The following is a 12,762-nucleotide window of genomic DNA, read 5'->3' on the forward strand; positions in this document are numbered from 1 at the left end:
ATCATTTTCATTCTGAGACTATCTTACAGGTAGGTGACTCACAATGTTGATATAATTATCTGTTGTCCCAATTTTACCTTTTTAATGTTTCAAATGTATTTTATAAAAGCTATTATTTGCTAATTTAAAAAATATATTTTTAAAATATATTTTCACATAGTAAGCCAATCACCTTTCTTTCTTATTCTATTATTTTATTATGTCCTCTTTAATTTACTATTCAGTTTTCCTTTTTTAGCTTACACAATTATTACAGTTAAAATTTATTTCTCATTCTTATAGAAAACATTTTATAAGTGTCTTTTTTAACAGTTTCTTGAGATTTATGTGTTTTCTTCCTTTATGTTATAGAGTTGTTTTTCATAAACTTACCAAGTTTTTTTTTCTATTATTAATTATTAAACAATGATCATTCTATCCAGGCTAGAGTGGATTTTTCTCATTCACTTATGGTAGAATGTGCCCCTCAATTTCCCCTTAGATCATTTTGCAGTCTTTTCTCTAGAGATAATTAACTACCCAAAGATTCAACTGAAATGTGAAAAAAGGAGAAAGTTGAGGACATGAACATCCTAGGAGGAAAATTCCAAATATCAGCACTTCTAGTTTTGGGTTAGGTGAAAACACTATAAAATCTCCACACCAAATATGGCTTCTTTGTCAGGCTACCTTCTGTTACATCACACATTTACTTTGAATGCTGTGGGGTTTGGAAAAGCCTGGCCTGAAATTACTTTGTAACTAGTCCTGCTGACCATATCCCCAAGCCTCTGGACAAGCTGGCCTATCTTCTTAGTTGTCATTATTAGTCTTGCTGCCTCTTTTCACCTGCTTTTGAAGAAAATCTCGGCTCCTCAACTGCTGCTATTACTTCAAAGATGCATTGGGTAATGTATTAATCTGTGGGCATTTCTGTAACACCACAGGCTGGGTAACTTAAACAACACAAATTTATTTTCCAAGAGTTCTGGAGGCTAGAAGTCCAAAATCAAAGTGTCAGCAGGTTTGGTTTCTCCAGAAATCTCTCTCTGTGGCTTGCACACAGCCACTTTCTAGCTGTGTGCTCACATGACCTTGTCCTCTGTACACACACACACACACACACACACACACACACACACACACACACACCTAGTATCTTTCCATCTTCTTAAAAGGATATCCATACTAATAGATTAGAGTTCTACCCTTATGGCTTGATGTAACTTTACCTCCTTTAAGGCCCTGTCTCCAAGTACCATCACACTGGGGGTTAGGCTTCTACAGATGAATTTTGGAGGGACACAATTCAGCCCATAACAGGTAACAGCCCATATCTTGCATTTACTAGTACATTGGTCTAACAATTGGCCTAGTCTTTGTCCAGATTCTTCAGTCCTGGAAACAAAGGAGAGCATTCTAGAATACATGCCTAAGTTCACCAAAACTTTTGGCCAGGTTTGTGTACAGTTCTCTTTAAATTGTACTAAATAAAAGCTATGAAAATTATTCAGCTTTTTTATGACCTACTGTCATCACCATCCATCATCCTTCTAAAACAGGTGTTTTTTGTTTGCGCCAATGACTCCTGTATTTGTTTTAATAGTCTTCGCCTCATTTTCAGGAAAATTTGTTCCAAGTTGACTTCATTAATTTTTGTTAATAATTTATGATATGTACAATGACTATCTGAAATTCTTCAAATTCATGAAATTTGGACCAACACATGATTCCAGTTCTGATTCTTTGTATTTAAAATCCCTTTATTATTGCGGTTTTCTTTATGATTTACTTGTTTGGGAAAATGCTGAATAGATAAGAGACTGTTCTCAAACTTTTCTTACATTACCTAGTGAAAATTTATTTTGTTTAACATCTTTTTCAGATTAGATTTTAAACTTTTTGCAAGAAGTCTATATCTTTAATATTCCCCAGCAGCACTTAGCATAATTCAATAACATTTTAATGAAATAATTAGTAAAAGTGGTTATAGAGTCCCTGTTTTTAATTTAATATTCCAACTATTCCAATTATAAATATAGTTCAATTAATGCCAGAATTGGAGCTCTCACATAATAATATTTTGAAGAAATATTTTATTAGTTGTTTTCATAGAAATAAAGAGATACAAACATAGGTCTCTAGTGTTTATAAAGCAATTTCAAACTTTTCTCATTCTCTTGGTTCTGTGGTGCAGCTTGAGCAAGGATTGTTATTTCCAATTTTACAGAATATGTAACTGAGGCTCTTGGGGAGGTAAACAGACTACCCAATATCAGATGGGAAGCAAGAGGTAAAGCACAGACTCATACACAGGTTTTCCTGGCTCAAAATTGCCTGTGTTTGTCACCAGGATTTGAAACCCCAACATTTTGCACAGGAGAGAAACAAAGGTCTCTTTAAACCTAGACAAAAGGGAGACAGGAGTATTTTGGTTTATTCATTAAATCATACTGGAAGTACAAATCTATGTAGCGTAATATTTGACTTAGAAATGCAGAATGTGTTTTAGGGAAAAGACGTATGTCAATGGTGAAATGTAATACTAAAAGAAACACATTGTTATGAACTATACAAAACTATGACTCTTTTGGGGACATCTGAATCTCTGAGCCCTGTGTCCTTTTCTGCCAGAGATGCATTTATTTAACATCTAAAACTCCGTATTAAGTTCCTCCAATGTCAGGTACTATTGTAGTTGTTGGGACTACAGCAGTGAACAGAAAATAAGAATCCCTATTGTAAGTAAATTTGCATTCTAGTGGGCTTGGCATAAATAATGATTTTTAGGTAGTTATTAGAATTAAAAAACAAAATTAGAGCTGGGGAGAATAGAAGGGACATACTCATGGAAGTACTCGTTGTGTTATTTGTTAGCTACTTTGTAATTAAATGTATTGAAGTGACAACGGTTAGTAAAATTACATCAGCTTGAGGTGTACAATTCTGTAATACATCATCGATATATCACATTGTGTGTTCACCACCCAGAGGCAGTTCTCCTGACATCACTGTATATTTGACCCCTTTCACCCTCTTCTACTTTAATCCAGTACTTCCACTCTGCTAAATAGATTTCTTTTTCTATCAGCTTACAAGAAATTCTTAAAAATGGTCACTATTTTGACATGAAACATTGAAGAGTCCTCTTAAAATAGAAAGAAGCTCTCTAAAAGAGGTAATTTAGAGACTCTAAGTTAGTTATTCAAATTATTTAGCCAGTCACCTAACAAAACTTAGTAAGAATAATATAGAAATCCGGTAATTTTTAATAGGAGGATGTGAAAAAGACACACACACACACACACACACACAAAAAAAAAAAAAAAAAAAAGGAAAGAAAATGAATCATTTGGTATAAGTTAGTAGTTCAGTACAAATGAAGTTACAGAATAAAAAGTACTGTTTTTGTCATAGAAAAGCATTTCTGAACCTGCAAATTTGAGTCAATGCTTATGAAATCCAATCTGCATGGCCATGTAGCTCTGTTATGACATTCTCCCATGACTTTTTTTTATTATTAGATTCAGGTGTACAAAACAACATAGTATTTAAACATTTATACACCTCACAAAGTGATAACCCAAGTCTGCTCCATCTGACTTCCATGTCCTTTTAACCTCTCTAATTGTGACACAGTTTATATTAAATGACATGTGTGATAATGTTTGTGCTTAAGCCCAAGTTATCATTGTCTGCAACAGTCTACAATTTAGAAGGAAAAAACAAAATCATAGTAACCTGTTAGTTAGGCCACTGCATATTTCATTATCAATGAATTGTTCCTCTAAAGTTATGCATGACACATAATTAGGTGTATAATAGTGGAAAAGTGAATTCTCTCTAAAGATTGTTTAAATCATAATTATTTGTATTTTGCCCAGAAACCTCCAATCTGAAGAACATGTTTAAAGTCCTGAATGAAATGGTGCATAAAATGTTTTATTCATCTGGCCTGGTACAGTGTAATCTAGCTCATGGAGAACAATTCAGGCATTAAATAGATTCAAGTTATTTGTTTGTCATTTTTATTGGGACAAAAGCAATTAAGATAATTTTAATGAAAGACTGAATTACACACACCTAATTATGAGTATTTCAAAGAAATAAAAGTGTGAAAATTGAGTCCTTATAAGGTTGATAATAATTGTTTTAAACAATAATCAAAAATTTTAAAAAGATTTAACGAGGAACTTTTAAAAGGGATAGCTATAATCTAATTTGGCAAGCAATTAAAAGAGGGACAATTTATTCCTACAGACCATTCCAGTGACTAAATAATTAAATAGAATATAAATATAAATATGTTTCAACAAAGAAGTAAAAGTTATTTAAGAAAAATGGAAGGAAGTTGGTAAACAAATGAATTTGCCAACTTTAAAAATGGCAAATAATCTGAAATTGCTTGAAAAGTTTGCAGTCAATTTTCCATCTTTCTATATCATCACATGCAAAATTACAGAGTTTAGCAAAGTAATTTTATGGTGTAAGTGTGCTTAAAAGTCAAAGAACTTGCTAGTAATTAGAAATTATATATGTTTCATTAAACCTAATAGAACCAATATTTGTAAGCAATGTAAAAAAAAAAACACTTAATATATCTGAAATCTAAAGTCTGAAACTCAGTATAGAATTAGTGTGATAACCTATGGCATAATTGAAGAGACAATTCCCCCAAAATATCATACTTAATGTCAAAAAGCTTACCTTTTTATTTTCTAGTAATATTATGAAAATATTGAAAAAAGAATCAAAGAGCAAGTTCATAGTCAACTATGAACTAAAGAAAAAAAACGAATAATGTGTTTTTCTGTATTGACTAAGTTGTTTATTTTTGTTTCAATGAAAACAAATCACTTTGGTGGGTAGCAATGCAGCTCAAATAAACACTGAATGTAATTTGGATGAAATGGATTTTAGGAATTTAGAGGTTTCGCCTCTTTTCAGTTTTGTAAGTGGAAGAATCAGAGTACAATATATCTGGCTCTAGTCTTAAGAGAATTTGTTATAGCCACACTAGAAATAAATGCATCTTGTTTTATATGATAGTTTGCAATGACTTTGAGTTTTATACATATAAATACATTGTTAAGATTTGGGTTGGGGAAATTATAGTAACTGAATTTAAATTTTTAAGATGTGGTTTTCAATATAACCACATTTTAGGGTAGAATACACTAAGAACTTTACCATTTGCATTTTTATATATATAACTTTAACTATGTTTTGAATATATATGGAAGGAAGAAGATAAAAACAAACCAATAAAAACATTCAGAAACAGATTGGAACCAAAAGGATGCTCTGAAATGAAGATTTGGAGTTATGCAATGTATGAAGCATGGGAAAACAATCAGTGATAGAAAAGTAAATAAATGGAGTGCTTGGAATATGTCATTTGCAGAATTAAGTATAGATCTTAAAAAAAAATAACTTTATACCTGATAAAAGTGGCAGAAAAATAGTAACTGAGAGAAAGTAGGTATGAAGTAAAACCTTTTAAATAGATCGACACTCAAGGATGTAGTTCAGAGAGAAATACTCTAATGTATAGGACAAGTCAAAGTGTAGAAAATATAGAAGTATCAAAACTGTGTTCAAGGATATGTGTGCGTGTATATGCACATCTATCAATCAATCATCTATCTATTTATCCATTTATACTATCCATCTACTTTTTCTCACCCTATATTATCTTATAGATATCCCCTTTATAGTGGAAAAATAAATGTTCACTCACTCACTCAGGGATCCAGTCACACTCAGAATATAGGGGATCACTTTTTTCAGGTTATTTTGTACTATGAAAACAATACGTGTATTTTCCATTTATAAATATAAAGTCACATGCTTATAGTGGATAAATGAATATTTGTGAATGTCTATTTTTGCAATTAATATTGCTGTACAATAACTTTTTAGATAAGTAAACAATTTTGTATGCATAAAAAATGAACAGCTTCGCAAAATGATGGGCTTATTTGCTTTGAGCTATCAGTTCCTCATTTGAAGTGTTTTAAGAGCAGGAACGCATGTAAAGTTTGAAAGTGAATGGGTAAACAGGATAAATTACATTGTCCCATTTTCTTTGAACAATAACATTAACAACAAAATCATACTAAAGGGAACAATAAGGACATTACAAAGCAAATATTCCCCTAGAAAAATATGTGGAAGAAATGAAGTTTTCTGTTTTTCTTAAGGTGGTAGTTTTATGGTTTGGGAAAGGAAACAAAGAAGGTTATTGTCTGGCTATGGTGTCTATGAACTAGCATTGTAAGAACCAGTTTGAAGATTCATCATCATCTTCTCCAGTTCACAGTAAACTTCCTGAGTTTGTCCCAAAATACTATTTTTTGGAAGAGAGTAATGCCAAATTTTGATATCCAGTAATTTTCTCAATCCTCCACACACTTGAGACAACTCTATAAGGAGATCATGTTCTAAGCCAGATTGCTTGAAGACACCTTATGATACACTGAGCCTCAAAAAAAAGAAAATTAATTTTTCACAGTTCAAAGGGAACTGGAGTGTCTCCATGTTCACAATACTTAATATATATCCTAAAGCTATAATAGTTGAAACTACTTAGGATAGCTTTTCCACTTTGCTTATTTTGCTAATAGTCATGGTTACATATTCTATTATTTTTTACTATATAATTGGATTTTAAAATGTAGTGGTAATTTAAATAAACCTTAATAAAGTAATAATAAATATTTTAAGTCTATCTTTTTACTCAGAACAGTGACATGAGGTGGTAGAGAATCAACAAAGCAGGTGTTTTCAGTGTATTGCAGTGATTTCACTAACTTTGACAAAGAGATTCAGCAGACATAATGGCTCCCTCTGAGTCTTGCTCTCATTTAGTCTGTGACCTTGACCTTGACTAGCTTACTTGGGTTTTCTTGTTTCATAGTTTTCTCAATAAATTAAAAAGAAAAGAATAAATTGAAAAAGGATTACCAAGCCTTATCACTATATAACATTATGGAGGGCATTAAGAAATGCGGTTAGAACTCATCATACCTCCTGCAAAAACTCTGTGTAAAGACTTAGTATATCATTTTTTATCTGTGACATTTTTCTCTTGTTGTTGTTTTGGGACTCTTTTGAGCATAGATCTCTATGATTGGCAATTTGTGTGGTACATAAATGATTTCTGGAACCACTGCACTTCCCATTTGTAAGTCAATAGAAGTTAATGTGACCTTCAGGTCTTCAAGATGAAAAGAGGCAGCCTTAAAGTTAATTCACTGTGTCACCTAACCTCTTTCCCCTTCAGGTAGAAAAGATATTGAGTCTTCTATTTTAGCAAATTTAAATGTGTCACATATAAAGGGCATTTTGCATAACATATTAAATGCATTTCCAGTCGAACTTTAATCCTGGTAAATTCCATTTAATACTGTATATTTCAAAAACAAAGAACCTACTGATAAAGAATAAGTTGAAGATATAAAATTAATATGCTTATACACACACACACTTGAATAAATATGTATCATTTATAAGATGTCTTTGGAATAAAACTTTTATCAAACCAAGCAATAATGAGGCATGACATTTAATCTTTGACTCTTTTAAAAGTGCCTTAAAAACCGAAAAGTAGTGTTATCTTTGACAAAATTGTATATATATGTATATGAAAAAGTGATGCTGACTGAAGATACATAAGTTATTTATTTTTGCTGACACAGTCGGCTTATTCCTTTCTTTTTTAATATTTGCCATTCAAATTGCTACAGAATATGACCTTTGTTAGATATGCAGCATTAGCAATTTGGATAAATACATTGGAAGGATTAGTTAGGCTCCATGGAAGATGTGTGACAATAAAATAAGCAAGTGATGGAATACTATCAGAAATGTACTTTATGCCAATGTGTGCAGGAAGTAGTAGAAATAAAAATAAAAAACTAAAGTCATCGTTGTTTAAATAATTACATGTCAGTACTTTCACATAGAATCCCTAACTTGAATAAGATAATGCAGAAAACTAATAATGCATATTAGATACTTTAAAAAGTATACATTAGAGAAACTTATTTTAAAGATATAATAATGAAAATGATAATATATCGATTCTGATTGCTCTAAGGTCTTTTAGATATATTGTCTTCCTTTATCATAAGCATAAATCAAATGGTTAGCTTTTCACTCCTTCTATTTTATACATGAGGAAACCAAGGCTCAAACAAATATATTATTTTCTTAAGATCATACAGCAAATTAAAAATTCCACCAGGATTTAAAATAAAATTCACTTGCTCTAGGCTCTTTCCACGAACCCACACTCTCTATAAACATATTTTTAATTTATATAAGCTAACTTCATTAAGCTGGAACTATTTATGGATAATTATGAGCTTCAGTTGTTATCCTAAAAATAAAGTCCAGCCTGGTTTACATTTTATAACTGCCTTACTGCATTATTAGACGTGTTGTGTTCTGATTTCTGTACATCTTCACACATGCTATCACCTGGTGGGCACAGACAGTCCAACTTCATGAAAAGGTAGACGTCATTGTATATATGAGTCATGATGGGGAGAACTGCTCATCTCCACACACAGTTATTACTTATTATTTCCCAGCCATGTTTCTGAGAATTCCCAACTCCGAATGATTTATTCCTTAGATTACATCTCTTTCTCTCCTTGTCGCCCACCATATGTAACATAATATTATATATATATATAATATTAATATTGCTGTACAGTAACTTTTTAGATAAATAAACACATTTTTACACATAAAATGAACAGCTTTGCAAAATGATGGGCTTATTTACTCTGAACTGTCAATTCCTCAAATGAAGTGTTTTAAGAGCAAGAACACATGTAAAGTTTGAAAGTGAATGGGTAAACAGGATAAATTGCATTGTCCCATCTTCTTCTTTGAACAAAGAAATCATATTAAAAAGAACAATGAGGACATTACAAAACAAGTATTTCCTTAGACAAATGTATAGAAGAAATTAAGTTCTCTGTTTTTCTTAGGGTGGTAGTTTTATGTTTTGGGAGAGGGAATAAAGGTTATTATCTGGTCATGGTGTCTATGAACTAGCATTGCTAGCACTAGTTTGAAGATTCATCATCATCTTCTCCAATTCAACAGTAAATTTCCTGAGTCAGTCCCAAAAGACTATTGTTTGGAAGAGAATAATCCTAAATTATGGTATCCAGTATAATTTAATATTATATATATTCAAAGAATTGTTCCGAAAATAACTCAGATCAATATTTTCAAATAATAGCTCAGAGAATTACTCTGATTTAAAACAGAGTGCAGCTGAAGTTTAGTCATATATGAAGGTTGATCGTGTAGCTTGTCTCCTCAGAAAAAAAGCAGACAGGTTTAAAAGGCTTATTCACAGACGATCTGTGGGAAAGGGTCTTGTTTTGTTTCACTTTGTTTTATTTTTCTTCTGAGTAAACTGATTGGTTGGAAGTCATCAAGGAGGCAGTTTACCCTTGGACAAACGAATTTAGGGAAGACAATTTCAGAGTGTGTTTCCTAAATAGAGCTTTACTTTCATCTATGAAGTAAACATGACATGCTCTTTGGCTAGGAATGATGGCTGCTATTAATTATCCTTTGATGGTCCCTTCCACATGGTTAATCTGGAGCTGCACCAAGACCTTTGGTATGATTTGCCAATTAATGCATGTTTAAGTAGCAGATAAAACTTTCCTACAACTTCCTTTCCTTGATTCGCTAAGTAACCCAATAGATTTTTTTTTCTTTTTTTTTTTTTTTTAGCTAGGATTCTCTGTATTAGGAAGCCCAGATTACTTGCCTAATTCAAGACACGTTTAAAGCAGCTCTATAGAGAAATTGTAAGCCACACCGCTAATGGACATTTTATTGGCCGTAACTGGTTTTGCCTTGTACCCAATACTAGTCTAACCCGCAAGCAGGCTGTGCACAATAGCTCATTTTTAAATATCTTTCCTGTATATTGACTCTTTTTTTTTTTAATGAAATGTTCATCTGACTTTACTTTTAAGCAATTCCTTTAATTTTTCTAAGACAATATTTTTAGAGCAGTTTTAAGTTCCTGACAAAATTAAAGGAGGTAGAGAGATTTCCATTTCTCTGCTACTCCCACAAATGCATAGCCTCCCCCTTATTAATACCCCTCACTAGAGTGGTGCATCCATTACAATAGATAAACCTACACTGACACATTGTCATCACCCCTAATCCATAGTTTACCTTAGCATTCACTCTTGGTGTCATTCATTCTATGGGTTTGGACAAATGTATAATAACATGTATCCATCATTATGGATATAGAGTATCCAATATCACACAAGAATATTTTCACTGCTTAAAATTTCTCTGTGCTTTATCTATTCATTCCTACTCCCATGGAACCCCTGGTAACCACTAAATTTGTTGCTGTCTCCGTAGTTTTACCTTTTACAGGAGGTCGTAGAGTTGAAATCACACAGTATGTAATGTATTCAGATTGATTTCTATCACTCAGTAATATGCATTTAAGGTTCTTCCATGTATTTTCTTGACTTAATAGTTTTGTGGTTTTTTTCTTTGTAATGCTTAATAATAATCTATTCTCTGGCTGTACCTCGGTTTGTTTATTCATTCACCTACAGAGGACATCTTGGTTGCTTCCAAGTTTGGGTAATTAGAATAAACCTGCTGTAAACATCCATCTGCAGGTTTTTGTGTGGACATACATTTTCAAATCTTTTGGGTAAATATAAAGGAGCACAATTGCTGGAGCATATGGTTTAAGAGTATTCTTAGTATTGTACAAAAGTGCCCAACTGTCTTCCAGAGTAGCTGTACCACTTTGCATTCCCCCCAGCAATGAATGAGAGCCCTTATTGTACCACATGCTCACCAGCATTTAGTATTGTCCGTGTCCCAGATGTTGGAAATTCTGAGAGGCATGTAGTGGTATCAAATGGTTGTTTCAAATTATATTTTTCTGATAACATATAATGTGAAGTATATTTTCATATGCATATTTGTGATATGTGTATTCTCTTGGATAAGGTGTGTTTTAAGGTCTTTGGTTCATTTTTAATTGGGTTGTTTTTTTTTGTTTTTTTTTGTTTTTTATATTTCAGTGTTAAGGGTCTTTTGTATATTTTGGATAAACCTTTTGCAAATATTTTCTCCAAGTGTGTGGCTTGTCATCTCATTCTTTTAAGTGTCTGTCACAGCAAAAATATTTAATTTTAATAAAGTCCAGCTTATCAATTATTTCTTTCACAGGTGTTATATATCCAGAAAGGTATCACCATATTCAAGGCAGTCTAGGTTTTCTGATATGTTACCTTTTAGGAGTTTTACATTTATTTTTTAAACATTAAAGTCTGTGGTCCATTTTGAGTTAATTTTTGTAAAGGCTATAGGTCTGTGTGTAGATTTATTTTCTCGTATATAGATGACCAGTTGTTCCAGCACCATTTGTTGAGGAGACCGTTTTTGCTCCATTGCATTGCCTTTTTTTTTTTTTTTTTTTTTTTTTTTATGGGTCAAAGATTAGCTGACTATATCATGGGAGTCTATTTCTGGACTTTCTTCTATTCCATAGGTCTATGTGTATTATTTTGCCAATACCACACTGTATTTATTACTCTAGCTTTATAGAGAGTATTAAAGTTGAGCAGTGTCAGTTCTCCAACTTTATTTTCCTTCAATATTATTTCAGCTATTCTGTTTTTTTTGTTGTTGTTGTTGGTTTGTTTTGTTCTGTTTTTGCTTCTCCATGTAAACTTTAGAATCAGTGTGTGGATATCCATAAAACTCTTGTTTTTCTATATCCAAACCTTATAAAATATCTATATCTCTCAATAAAACACACTTTAGCTGTTTTTTTTTTTTTAAATAAGTTTATACAAACAATGTACTAGCAGTCTTGAGTTACATTCCAGATACAATTAGTAGAATATCAAAATAACATGGTGTCAGCAAAAGGGATATGTTACTGCCTCTTAGAAAGGCAATATGCCATGTTACTCCATGTAAAGCAATGTGTGTTAATGGCCATACTAATTGGTGACCAGGAAATGATTAAGTATGTCATTTCCTAACATCATGAGATCTTCCTACCATTAGAAATAATTATGTTAAGTTCCTAGGTCTAACTTATTTCCATTATTCAATTAACTAAGTATCTTTGGAGTAGAACCATAATCGAAAATTGGAATTTTGCAATACGTTGTATCAGTTGAAGAAACAAAGTGCTCTGGGGAAACTTGATTCAGAATGTATATCCCTGGGTGGCACCTGCATGGCAGTTGATATTCCAAGGGATATTGGCAAATGCTGTTTCAGCAGGCCTGAGGAGCCTTTTTATCATTTACCATGTGGCTATGTATTATTTAGCTCTGAACATATGAAACTAGCAAACTCTTATGAGGTATTCATGGTAGGCTATTCAATTCTTATGAGGAAATACATAAAACTTACAACAAGCGACATCAAACAGAAGTTTCTTTATATTTTAACTATGTCATGAAAAATGTTATAAGCTTGTTATTTTATAATAATTCAGTTAGAGAATAGAGCAAAAGTATCTCTTTGTAGCCAATTAATAAAGAAAATGTTGTTATTGAATGTCATTACCATCAATTCGTAGGTGTAAAAAAGAGACACAAATCATCCCAAACACAGGGAAGTACTGAACATTCAAAATTCACAGAGCTTGGCCATAGATAATCATCCTTTACCACCTCTTTTTTTAAGGGGATGTGGAATGAAGAAGAGGGTCTGTAATATTTCTCAGATCCATGAAGCAGTTCA

This window comes from Rhinolophus sinicus, linkage group LG01 (assembly GCF_036562045.2).
Source record: "Rhinolophus sinicus isolate RSC01 linkage group LG01, ASM3656204v1, whole genome shotgun sequence".
In the NCBI taxonomy this organism is placed as follows: domain Eukaryota; kingdom Metazoa; phylum Chordata; class Mammalia; order Chiroptera; family Rhinolophidae; genus Rhinolophus; species Rhinolophus sinicus.